The 13,977-nt window shown below is 37.5% G+C and overlaps 1 protein-coding gene and 1 long non-coding RNA gene across 8 annotated transcripts in view; one reads left to right on the top strand and one right to left on the bottom strand.

Moving 5' to 3' along the window:
- The window catches only part of Cntn4 (contactin 4), a 993,738-nt gene that overhangs the window by 314,538 nt on the left and 665,223 nt on the right, over positions 1-13,977 (bottom strand).
- Positions 9,365-12,553, top strand: LOC120102501 (uncharacterized). The gene is made up of 3 exons (XR_015686110.1): positions 9,365-9,525; positions 10,377-10,515; positions 12,300-12,553. It is a non-coding gene; the product is annotated as an uncharacterized LOC120102501 (long non-coding RNA).

Below are 13,977 nucleotides of genomic sequence, written 5' to 3'. Positions count from 1 at the left end.
CCCTCAGGGCATGAAAGCTTTGAATTTGACATCCCATATCCCTAGAAACACTAAAAAAGTAAACAATAGTTTTGCTACTCCTTGGATTGGGGCAGGTATGTAATTCTACTTCGTTTAAAAACATGTTGTTTTAAAAAAGAAGAGGAAGTGAGATCTTCCTTGTTCTTTATTGCCATGTGCTGCATTATGGTATCCAAAGTCTGCAGAGCCCTGACCAATAAGAGGGACTATGTTAGATATAACTTGTCATCATTGGATTTACATCACATGAGCTAAACACCTTCTTTATAATATTTAAAACTTTTTATGAGATGAAAAACTGGAAGTATGTGGGCTTTCTTGAGGCCCACAATTTAAAGCAACTTCCTCCTTGTTAATTCGATAGGCTATATCCTACTTCTGGCCATTAATGCAGATATAAAACATTACATACTATTATTGCCTGTCCCTTTAAAGAACTAACCCTGCTGGGCAAGTCCTTCAAACACATTCTAAGAAGTTGGGAGGACTAATTATCCTTTTAATGAAACTCATCTTTAACTGTAGACCCTTGCAAAGGTTCTACCTTGCATCATTGTGGCCAGCTCACTTCAGATAAATATGTTTTCATTTTTTTACTCTTTATTTTTTCTCTTGGATACTGGTCAAAGCCTTAGCATCCTTTCCCAGGCCCTTAGGACTCTCTCATGCCTTTTGTCTGAAGCTACCAGCCCTCTCCTGCTTCTGTCACTTTATCTCTGTCCCACCATCCCCATTTAGGCAGATGCTGAGATTTACATTTTGTTGTTTTTCTCTTAAACAATAATAAAATTGTCCTTTGTCTTCATTTAGGTTTACTCCAGATTCTTTTATTAATGAGGGAAAAAAGAAAGAACCTTAATCCTTGGTGACAGCCTGGAGCTTACTATGTGTCACATGATGGTCCTGACTTTCCAGCAACAGTTTCTTATTAATTCCATTCTTGATCGACTTGTAAGTACCACATATAAAACAAGTTAATATATTTGCTGAATAAATACTATTCATTCTAATTTAAGTGAGTGAAAATTGCACTGGCTCAGATGGTACTACTAATGAAAATAAAAATTATACCTCTGAACTCGGTTTTTAACCTAAGAAAATAATAAAAATATCTACCAACTTGGAAAAAGAAATTCTGATTCACCTTTCTTCAGCTCCATGTCTCTCTTTTCTTCTTGCTTTCAGCTCTGAGTTTGCTCTTTCTACTTCCCCATTGCCCACTGACTCTTCTGCCCACAGTATCTGGATACTGACCTCAGCTCTTGGCCCAAAAATCATTCTGATTAAAAAAAAAACCACCAGAGTGTTGCCAGATCTACTGGGCATTTTTTCAATATTTCAGCTGAGTTTTCTATTTCAATGGATGTCTTCTATCACCACCTGAAGTGTGTATGTTGGCTCTCTCCTGTTTCTGACTTTCTCTTCTTGTTCTCTCCTTTTCTACTTCAAGGGTTATTTCAACACTAGGATTCATTCGGGTACCCTTGGCCTACTCTTCACATGCCATTCTTCCCTCTTGAAGAGACAATCTGGTACATTCTCATGATTTGAATTTACCCTTTCTTCTTTCTTCTTTCATTAAATCTTTAATTCTGTTGAGGTGATACACTCAAATACTCAACTGTCTGATTGTCACTATCTCTCTATGACAGTAATCTACAAAGCAGGTGACTGTATGTCCCAAACTGTGTGAGGTAATGTCATTTGCATTTATGTACTTCACAGGGTTTTAGTAAAGGCTCTTTTCATACTCATAAGTATCCAGGTATAAAAGAGAAATAATGAGTCAGTATCTTTTCAATTTAGCTGGTTATCTCCTGTTCTCTCACCCTAGCCTGCTTCTACACTCAGTTAGTAATTTATATTAAGACATTAGACTTGAGAGCCACCACACTCTCATTCTTTCCCATCCCTGATCCAAATCATCCACTGTCCCTAAATATTTTTATTACATCACGGTTTTATAAATATGTATTCCCTCATTCTACCAACTCAATCTTGGTCAGTTTGTCATCATTTCCTGCTTAGTATATTAAATAGTCTTCTTAAATGTTTTATCCAGACTCAATGCACACATGCAAATGAGGTCACAGCAATCAATATTAAATATGCAGAACTGGTTTATATTACTCCCTTGCTTAAGACCCTTTGAAATCATCAGCCATCAACAGATTAACTCAGTCTCATCCTGTCAAACAAGGCCCTCACTGATTGGACCTTTACCCTTTCCCACAGCCTCTTAGCCTCCCATGCCCCATTTTATATTTGACAACCTTGATATGTGGCGTGTTTCCATGTCAATTGCATATCCATGAAAATTCTGGCTTTGCTGCTTCTGACACATAAAACTCTTTGCCAGTTCTGTTGGCCTCTTTAACTATCAACCATCTGTCAAGACTTGGCTCAGCTGTCATGTCTCTTGGGGAGCCTACTGTGTACCCCAGAATGGGTTACATATTGCTCTCATAGCATACTGTGCACACTGTTGCCTTTCATTTACCACATAATTGTTAGAATTAATTCTTTATGCCTCTGTCTTTCATTACAGTATGTGCTTAATCTCATGATTTTTTTTTTGTCTTTTAAGATATCGCTTTCTTTAGATCTCTCTCTGCTATCTTTTTTTTTTAAGAAAGCATGTCTTACTTTTATAGTTGGAACAAAGTATATAGCCAGACATTTCTCCTCGGTGATCCTTACATAAGCGTTGATATCGTTAGCATCCCCTTTATGGAAGAAAACCATGAGTTTCAGAGAGGCCACATGATGGATAGTTGGCATGCATGGGAGAGGATGCAAGCATGTAGATAGTTTAGGTAATAATGTTCATTATGGCGTATGCATATGGAGTTAGAGATAGGGGACCAATCTAGATTTTCCTATTTTCTTAGTCTGACTTCTTACTATCTTCATGCAGCTAAAGTATTTCACGATTTTTCTGGTACTTGAATGTATCTTTTTTTCACATACAGATTCTACTACTGTGTGTGCACCATCATTGGAAGCTACATCCTTCTTCAGACATTCAATTAAAGAAATAAATAATAATAATAATAATAATAATAATAATAATATTTTGGTTTTGTTTTGTTTTATTTTTCAGTCTTAGGAGGAAAATAACATGATGGCATCCAATGGAGGATATGTATACACACCTGAAGGGAATTGAAGTTTGTTTTAATTGCATGTCTTTCCCCGGTAAGTGCTGATATTAGACGCACATGAGTATATTGATGGGTGAATTTATACAAAGTTCTTTCTACTTCAGACCACTCAGAGCTGAGCAGGGTCTACAAACTACTAATACATTTTCAATGCTTCTCTATATGAGTATGCATATCCTGTTCTTCATAGCATCATTTCTCATATTTGGTATGTTCACTGCATCTTGAATGAGTTCAGAGTACCACCTCCGAATACTTTATCATCCAAAGTGCTGCTTTTAAATTCTTACTATTCATAGTACATCAGGTTTTCAGCTGGTGCTTCCTGGCTACCTCACATTTTTACATCTCTTTTACAAGCTGGTCCACTTATCAGCTCTAATCCTAGAAAGTTTCTGTTGGATATTGTCCTTAATTCTCATGGGTCAGTGCAGTGATGTGCACACACAGTAGTTGCTCAGAAAGGATGGGCTGAAGAGACACTGCTTTCAAAAAACTTGTAGCTTTCAAAATCCCTTTTGTTTTTCAGATGGAGAAAAAAGAAGATATTCTACATTATACTTACACTATTGAGCTGAAAGGAGAAGATTCATTCAGGTCCAAGGGCAGGAAGGTATGTGAGGACATCAAGCAACTACTGCTTTGTCCTAAATGGTTGTAGTATTCAAACACTCAGCTAAGTGGAAAAAAGATGGAAGGGAAGCTATCCTTTAGTTCCTCAGTAGTAGGATATGTTAATCTAGCCAGGGTAATAAGACTTAGCTCAGGCCCAGAGGAACAAGGTATGCTTGCCAGAAACTGCTGACATTGATTATGGAGAATGTTTTCTTGGTTTGTTCCTGCTTGTTGCAGACTTTGGACACTGGTAGGGATTTCTAGAGGCCTAGGAGGCAGGTAAGAAGCACTATTGAAGTCGTTCACCTCCATCAGCTAGGTTTACTCTTCAAATACATGTTTTATACACATTATGACACAATGGACAAATAAGATTATTTTCAACACTGGGAATCAAAACTAGGTCCTTGAAAACACTAGATGAGGTCTCTAAAATCTAAACTATATTTCTAGCAGCCATAAATGATAGAATATTTTAAATTATCCTCTCTGTCTCTCTCTGATTCTGTCTGTCTGTCTCTGTGTGTGTGCATGCATGCATGTGCACATGTGCAAGTGTCCTGTGCAGGAGCTACAGAGAGTTGTAAGCTGCATAATATGTGAGCTATAAAGCAAACTCTGGTGCTCTGGAAGAGGACTATATATCCTTTTCTTCTGAGCAATCTCTCCAGCCCTAAGGAAATTGAATTTATGTGAAATCAACAGAGATCCCAAGTATGGATATTTAAAGCTGTTAGCACTATGATGCCGAACTTCTATTAGTTGATATACGACAAAATTCTTTAGCCTTGAAAATAGGAAACAGGAATAGTAAGATGGAAGGAGGAAAACTGCCCTTTCCCTGAACTGAAGTCAATATTAATAATAGCAGCAGCAGCAGCAGCAGCAGCAGCAGCAGCAGCAGCAGCAGTAGTAGTAGTAGTAGTAGTAGTAGTAGTAGTAGTAGTACTAGTAGTAGTACTAGCAATCTAGCAATGTAGGAAAGATTTTATACACTTTAGCATGTTAGAAAACACCACAAGAACAAAACTCTACTTAAATTAGTGCTTCTGTACAATTCCCAAAATCCCCCAAAAGCTTTTGCAATATCATCAACATTTCAGATATTCCATTATAAAATATATATTCCTTTGTCTCCTACTGGAACTCATTTCAAATGACAATGGTGATGTGATGTAGTAAATAAATCTTAAGACTTTAAGTCTAAATCTGAGCTTTTAGTCCTAACTTTGACCAGGAGTATCATGGGCTTGCAGAAGTTCTTCCTGCCTCTGAGATACACAATTTTTGTTTTTTTAAAATATAGGATAGGATTATAGAGATGGGTTTGTATAGTGGTTAAATGAAGAAATGGATTGTGACGTATTTTCTAAACAGCAAAACAGTGCAGACAATGTAGCCATTAGTTATGTTCTGAAAGCATCAGCATCAAAGTGAAACGGAAGCAGGGGGCATAAAGGACCAAGGTAATGCTATGGAAAGGGTGCCAGATTTCTAAGCTTTAAAATCCCTGGTACCCTCAACAAAGCAGTTGAGGAAGATCATCAGCTATCTGGAGGCCTTTGGAGGATCAGCTCCTATGATCATCCACATTTATTCCAAGGGCTCTCTACAGCTGGCTGAACTAGATGGCAAACACCTCACCAATTTCCACATAATAATATCTACAAACATAATTTCAGCCAAAAGACAATTTATAGCTAACAAATTTTCAATTGAGCCAATTAGCCAAATCACTTACCTGCTAACAGTAGCAATATGGGTTTTTTGTTGATACATTAATTATTCAAGACAAGATTTCCTGCTTAACCTTCAAAATAAGCTTAACATGCACTGTTTTACATGACTGCCAAGGTTAAGAGGAAGATGTTTATGATAGGATTTTAATTTATATTCCCAGATTTCCCATTCATTTTAGACTCATGGAGGCCACCTGGTCAAATCAAGGGTGCATTTATGATGCTTAATTCCCATCAGGAAATGGCAATGAACACTCAAAATAATGAATTCAAAGGCTCCACAGATGTAGTACATTTGTTCATCTCTAAGTGTCTCTCTTTGACTGCTTATTTACATTATAGTCACTTAAAAATTTTAATTCAAAATGAAAATGTTACCTAGCTTTGCCCTTTGGCTGGAAAGCAGCTACTGATACACCCACTGCTAGTTGATATTATTTTAAATTCTTTCATGTAATAAATTTAAAATTATGTATGGGAAAAGAAGTCTGCTTAGTATAAGCATCTTTTATTGAGCACATGCTGTCTATGAGGTAGTGTGTGAGTTAGCTGTTGGGCTCTCAGGAAAGGGGGACTATAGTTGGTGTCAGCAAGGAACTTCTAGTAAAGATCACTTCTTTACTGCCAGATTCAAGCCAAAAAGCAATCAAGAAACAGAAATGGAATCAGAACCTGGAATTTCAGTATGCACCTCTCTAGGAGTAAGACAGATACCTCCAATGGGCCATTGGATTATTCTGGGCACTCATTATTTCTATTGTATGTGGATGGGTCAACAAAATGAAAAATAAGGCAGTAGAGAACAATTTCATAAATTTCCCCCTTTCAGGTTCATGATGGATCTATTCCATTTACCAATAACTTTGTAGCAGTATAATTCAGGGTGTGTCTACATCCCTTTGCTCAACCTATCAGTGATAGTAAAGACACAGATGCCCTGGATGATGTCATTCTCTATTCTCCTACATCAATAACTCTCTAGGATAAGAGCATCTCTGACTCAGAGTTCATCCTGTATCTTTATTTAAAGTTGGGGTAATTTTAAGGTGCAGCAACTTCCCTAGGTAACTCTTGCCTCTGCACAAAATAACTTGCTCACCTGCTTATTCAATAAAAATGTGTAGAAAACTATCAAACTAGGTAGACTCTTCAGTGGGGTTAACAAGTGGTAGACTGACCAGAAGATGAAATTATAGATTATAATCAAGGGGGATGTGGTGGGAAATCTCACAGAGAAAGACAGTCACTAGGGGAAGCTACTTTAAGCAGGGTGGTAAAAGTAGGCAATATTCAAACTTGGAACCAAAAATCCAAAACAAACTTTATTATTACTTTGAACTAGAACTGGTTTAGAAGAAGTGGTGTTGAGGGATGCTTTCTCTAGGAAATTAAAACATTTTGGGGAAGCTACGAACACGCAATAAAATTCTGGCAGGTTATTACTTTCACTCCCAAATCTCTAAGATCACAAAATGTTCCTCTTTTAAAACTTTGTGATTTCTCCTTCCTAGCACCCAATATGGTTGGCATCTATAGGCATAAGTACAATGCTGTCAGTAAAGATAAAGCCACTAATATATGTTTTGAATGCTTTGGTCTGTTTAAATTTATAAATACTTATAGCTCTTTGGCAGATAAAAAGGGACTACTGAAGAAGAACTTGGCTTTCCAGCAAATGGAGACTGTCATAGATCATCACAACTGGACACAACAATCCAGAGACCAATGTTCGTGGGCAGCCCAACCGCATCCCAGTTGTTGTGTCTATTGTTCTGCGAACATCATAAAAGAAGGTATAGAAAGAGACAATTGAAATCCACTGTAAACTAGTATCCCCTAGAAATGGCTGCATAAACAAGACCAGAACAATGGCAATATCAATAGCTATGCTAATGGAGAAGATTGGAAATCTCACAGGAAACTCCTAGTTAAAGAACTACAGGCAACTAATGACTTGTGAAAGATGGAGAATTAGCTTCTCTCAGGGAAGGAACCCCTAATTATTTATTCAATACAAAGTAGTTGGTACTGAAACGATATTCCCATAAAGAACAGTGAACACAGCAGGTTATATTTATATACATATATACATACATATATATTTGTATGTGTGCCTAACAATAGTAAAGAAAAAGCAGATACAAATTTGAGGGCAAAACATAAAAGGGGCTGAGAAATAAAAAAGGTTTGGGAGAGGCAAGTAAAGTGAAGGGGGAAAGTATTGCCATTATATTTTAATTAAAAATGTATAATAAATAAAAAGCCTTGGACTTATCGAGCTGCAGAATGCTTGATATAAGCCAAAAGCCAAAGCCAGTAAATAGCAAGAGAAACCTTAATGCTGCTACTTACAGACCCAGCAACTGAATCCTCCTAATATTCCATACATTAGAGGTTGCTTGCTCAACTTTCCCCTTCTTGTTCGAGGCAATTTCATGTCTGTCTAATCCACTGACATATTGTCCACATGCAACACAATACCTTCTACCTAGCTGATATTCACTAATATATGGAAAGAAAGAAAAAAAAAGAAATAAAGTAAGAATTTTCACTAAGTATTGAGAATGTGATGAACAATGGATTTGCCGGAATAGTTTGCAAGTTTGCAAATGCCTATCGTTTTTCAAAGGTATTTAGGTTTTCAAAGACATAAAAATCAAATTATGGACAAATACTGGAAGTTAGTTAATAGTAACTATATATTCAAAAATTTAAGATATTGGATATATGCATTGTATTGTACCTGCTTAGCATGCATGTGGTCATAGGTTCAAGTTCCAGCTCCAGATTATCAAACAACAAAAGTCTGCTTATTTAATTAGCATATATAGGCACATATACTTGTATATGTGTATCCATGCATAGTAATATGTACACATGGCATGCTCGTATATATGGAAGATAGCGTTCTGAAGCTGCTTCTCACCTACCATGTTGTAGAATCTGGGGATAAAACTCAGGTCATTAGGCCTGTGAATAAACCCCTGCTAATCCTTCTTGTTAACACTAAAGGAACAAACTTATAAAAAAATTAGACTGTGATTACAGTATTGAATTTTATGGAGGGCCCTCCATGTCCTAAAAGAAGCTAATCCAGAGAGAGAGAGAGAGAGAGAGACTGCATAGTGAATTAAAAACCTATGAATACCTGCTAGGGATTGAGAAATGTGTTTAACACCAAATCAAATACAAAACCATGAACCTGATATGATTAGCTCTCCATCATGATGGCGAATACCAAGGAGACGCAATTTACAAAATGGGAACATTTATTTTGCCTCAAAATTTTGAAAGTTTCAACCCAGCAGTATCTCGATTTATGCCTTTGGGCTTCAGGTGAAGGAAAATATGGAGTAGGTAGAACCTAAGTTAGAGGTTGTTTGCCTCATGGAGCACTGAGCTGAGAGGGACAGGAAGGTTTTGGAAGCTCAGCCCCCAGTGACTTTGTAAGTGGGGTAATCAATCTATCATTATGTGAGAGCACTCGTGATCCAATTATGGGATTCATTAATAGAAGACCAAACCTTCAACGTGAGACTTTAGGGTAAGGGGATACTTCCTATTAAAATGGCAATAGGCTCAGTCAGATTCTGCACTCAGACAGGGGAGACCAGCAACCAACCTCTGCTGTTTACCTGTAGTCCAGCTTAATAAATGGTAGAACCCTTGAAGACAAAACAGGTTAGGAAAATACATCAGTAATCAGATGTGTCAGATGAAAAGCCAAAGGGTTCTGCTTCTGTGTGATGTCAGAATAGGAAGAGCCAATGAGACATAAAGTAGACTGCTGACGAGTGGGAGGTAAGAGGGCCAGCGTTCCTGGTGGGAGGCAATGCTTTTGAAGTTGGACGGAGATGCTGGTTTAACAACATAGTGAACACAGAAAGAAATCATTGACTGGTCTCCCTCGAATTAGAGAATTATATATTATAAAAGATAAATGCTGTCCTTATGAGTTATTGGGAATAACTCTCAATTTTAGAGAGGTAAAGAAAGCAGCTCTTCATTCAAGATAGTATAGATGTATGTTAAAAGGCAATTTCTGTTTCTCTTACTTTCTAATTCATCATTCCACAAATATTGATTGCTCCCAGATAGAGCTTTGTGTAAATCTTCTTTTCTCTTCTCTCCACCTCATTGTGTAGCCCTAGTTAGCCTAGAACACACTGAGATCCACCTGTCTCTGCCTCCTGAGTGCTGGGATCAAAGACATGCACTGCCGCAGCCAGCTGGTATCTGTAACTCCCTGTGAGGCTTAAAGAGCGTAAGAGAAAGCAGTCAGTGACATTCAAAATCTATCTGTTGATGCCTATACACCTCATCCTATATTCTATTTCCAAAGCTTTTAAATGAGGGTCTTTAGCGGACAGTAAATCTATGTTTTATGAGGCCAAGCTAACAGATTGCTCTTTGCCCAAGAATACCTTCTTTCCATTTAGGAAAAAACGTAGATGCTATAAGAAAATGAAAAAATCTAAAAGGCTAATAATATAAAGCAATACAACTGTTAAAACAAATTAACCCTCTGGTCATAATTAGTGTGTACCCTAAATACACATTTCAGGGATAAATTGCTGGCACATAGTGTCATCCATTAAAGGTTTAGAGGCTAAGGCAGAATTCAATCACTGGAAATTTCTCTGATAGAAAAATTGAGTGAATGGCAAACACATGCATCTTTTCATGATGCCTTTGAATCTGAGATTTAACCTCTGAACCACAAACCATGCTTTGCTCTCTAACGGGGCTGAATCCGGTAGCTGGGAAATAAAAACTAGTTGGTGTGGTGCATAAAATTCATGTCAGCTCAGAGGTGAATGGCTCTCTCACATTACAGCTCACTCAGGAAAAGGTGCTGATAGAGAAGAAGGTAGTCGCTAACCCTTGCTAACACAGGGGCTTCGAGGGGCTCGAAATGTCACAGCATGCGTGATAACAATGCCTGGGAGACTACAGTAGAACTGTTACAGCTGCAGGTAGGTCACAAATTCTAAATGTGATAATAGCCAGTTTCTGGGGCTTTAGAATGCCAGACAAAGGGGTCACATTCAGGGAGAGTGACCTAGAAAAAGCAAGAAATCCAGAGAGAGGGACCCAGGGCTAACAACCTCCTCTGAATCACTTCAAATTATTGCCCTCTGAAGAGAGAAGACCAATCCTGGTCCAAGTGGGAGATTGAACCGTGCTGGGGAAACAGAAAGGTTACTTTTTGAATTTCTGCAATGACCGTTGTCATTATTTGGTCAAATTATCCTCTTATATAAAGTTCAACACCCTCTTACACTCTCCACGATAAAATGCAGAGCGTTACACAAAATGTCCACAGAAAAATGCCTGTCTCACTGAGGCCTTCACTATCATCTAGCGAAGCCAGGTAATGAAAGTAGCATACTATCGTCCATCCTGCTTTGTCATTTCTGCATCAGTGTCATCAGAGGAAAGAAAATGACCTATGCATATACTGGCTTGTTGATTTTTTTTGAGACTACCACCCAAAAGTTAAGGGATGGGGCATTTTCAGAGAGTTTTCTCCCCCCCTTTCCAAACACTAGCGGCTAGAATTCCAAATTACGTGTGCCAACAAAGCTGTCCTCAGCCTAAAGGCCCAGGGCAATCTCCCTTGCTTCACCCAGATTCTGTTGGCTGCAACCAGAGTGCACCGTTTGCGGTATCTATGGTTACAATCTTTGTATATCCTCTCTTACGTGGATTTACAATCAACCTCAGTCGTCCTGGATGATCTCGTCTCTAGATCTTCAATTATAACAGAAAAGACTTACAAGGACAGGTTCATACTTACAATGTACAAATACAAGTATCATTTGGGGTTCATTGCCCTGGTCTATAATTGTTGCTGTAGTGCAATATAGAGTGAGTGGCTAACTTTAAAAAATACAAATGTGAAGCATTCTAGACCAACGTATGAGGGGGTTGGGGCTCTGGTGAATGCCTGCATCTTTATTTGTGGGCCATCCTCCTTTTAAGGTCCAGGCTCAAGGATGCTCTCAGAAAAGATTTCATGAGGCAGCTAACCCCACTTTGGGGGGTCAGAATGTTAATGTATGAATTTTGGAAGGAAAGTAAATATCTCATCACTAGTAGTTACCATACAATTTATTCAAGATAGTCAACCAGACTGTAGATTATACACAAGAGAGTATCTGTATGCATTCATAATTGAAGAAAGACCAGTCTAGTTAGAGGCTGCCACTTATCCACCATTTCCCTGGATACAAACCTATAGTACTGAAAACAGAGTTTATAAATAATTATCATTACTTAATTAAAATTATATAATTGTATTGACTAAATTATTTGTTCATAATATTGGACAAGATGTATTTTAGTAAATTTCTGCTTCTATCATTCATTTTGAAAGTTATTTTTTTAATAAAATTTCACTGTGCCATCTCCATGAGTATTTACCATTAGACTTGATCATATTTTTCACTCTCCTCAGCCATCTCTCCTCTCTCTTGCTGGTCCCTCTCTAAAACACTTTTCTTTTATGCCCCCTTTGCTCTGTTTCCTTCTCATGTTCCCATTGAGGTTCCAATACCACAGAGAATGAACTGACTTTAGTTTCATTAATTTTTAAAATGACATGTCTGGACAAAATTGTTTAGAATCCCATTGATGATCTATCTTCCACTGATAATCTATGTTCGTATTTGTTGTCTTCTTAGAATGTCTCTGATATTTAAAAGAAATCGATGGTTTGCTGATTTTCAAAAATCACAAACTATGCTCTACCTTACAGATCCCAATGGCAACTGTGAGAAGTCTGAAAAAAAAAGATACACTCTAATAGCTAATAATTACAACAGAGTAGCATCTGTTTATACGTTAATTTCTTGAGGTCCACATTATTGAATTTTCAGCCAACACCTGTTATTCCAACGTCTCTACTACTGGATTTGCTTTTATGAGAACATTTTCTACAAAACTCAGCAAGTTTTGGATTGAGTTTTTCGAACTAGTCAAATAAAAGGAAAACTGTATTCTTACATTGAAGACCCAAGTTGCACTGTAAATGTTTTCAGTTTTGACACCCAAATGTTCGCTCATTAAGTTTAAATTGACCTAAATATTCACAAATTATTTACCCAAACAACCATCTATCAACATTTTATTGCTCAGAAACAAAAGTTTGCCTACTTCAGCAGCTTTTCTAATTAAAAACCAGTCAAGCCAGTCACAAAGCTGGCCATCTACCAACTCCCAGCTCTTGTTTGGAACGAGTGCCCGTTCTACAATTTAGCTATGAATGCAAAGCTAAATATTTTTTTAAAAATATTTCAAATAGTGAACATATGAAAATTATAGAAAGTACAAGCAGTGATCAGGGAACAAACTTGAGGTGGAAAAACCCTCAAGGTTTTCCATCTAATTCCTTTTCTCTTATTATTAGCCGCCTCCACCCTGCATTCGCTGATCTGCCTCAGTGAAGACCTTAGGCAAGCTGACTGGAGCAGACAAGAAGGAACTTTTCCATCAGTGTATCTCATCAGCTGCTATGCGTCCATCTGATAGCTTCACTACACAAACCCATAACGACTGATGCAATTGAGAAAAGTTACTAAAATTACCCTCAAAGTGGGTTTTATATTTTCTGTTGTGATACTGGGGATTGAATATATACTAGAATAATGCTCTGTCATTGAGTTACACTTTGGCTTTAATTATGCTACCCTGATACACACATATGCTATTTAAGGTGAAAAGAAGGCCAAAATGAAGTGGCTTTTGTACTCATTTGTCTCCTCAATTTATTTTTTCTCATTATTTTTCTTTTGGTTTCTGTCTTCTTCACATTGCATGAGCTCAGGAGCATCCCTGGCACTTATCCATCCACTCCTATCTCAAGGCAAAGATCAAGGCAAATGTCAACAGAGAGAAGTATAAGCTGACATAGCTTCCACTGGAATGCTCGTACAACGGGTGTGTGCCAAGACAATGGCAGTTTTCATATGGTAGGCAGGTAACTGGATTTTGTTAAGGGAGTTAAATTGGACAATTTGCAGCTGCTTATGAATGAATTAGAGTCATCCACAAGTTGAGATGATAAATAGCTTAGGTCTTTTGTTCTGCAGATCTGAACTGTTGTAAAACAGCTGAACTCACTAGAAGAAGGCATCAGTGTTTATAAAGCTCTCATTTTGATGAGCTAGGATCTAAAGTTACTAGGTTATTCTCTTGAAAGCTCTTCATCATAATCGACAGTTAAAGGGTATCTTTGTCATCTGTGGGGGAGGGGTGACATGTGAGTAACAAACTTGTAACATGTCATGTTCTGATTGGAGTTAACAGTTTACCTACCCACCACTGTTTGCCATAGAAATCAATATTTGGAGTGTTTTTAAAACCCACTTGAAATAAATTGGAAACTTGCTTAACTTTTCAAGCAGAAATATTGTTATTAATTATTCTCATTATAG

Source organism: Rattus norvegicus, chromosome 4 (genome assembly GCF_021556685.1).
Source record: "Rattus norvegicus strain SHRSP/BbbUtx chromosome 4, alternate assembly SHRSP_T2T, whole genome shotgun sequence".
Classification (NCBI taxonomy): domain Eukaryota; kingdom Metazoa; phylum Chordata; class Mammalia; order Rodentia; family Muridae; genus Rattus; species Rattus norvegicus.
The sequence above is the reverse complement of the archived record's forward strand: the minus strand, read 5'-3'. Positions and strand labels throughout refer to the sequence as shown.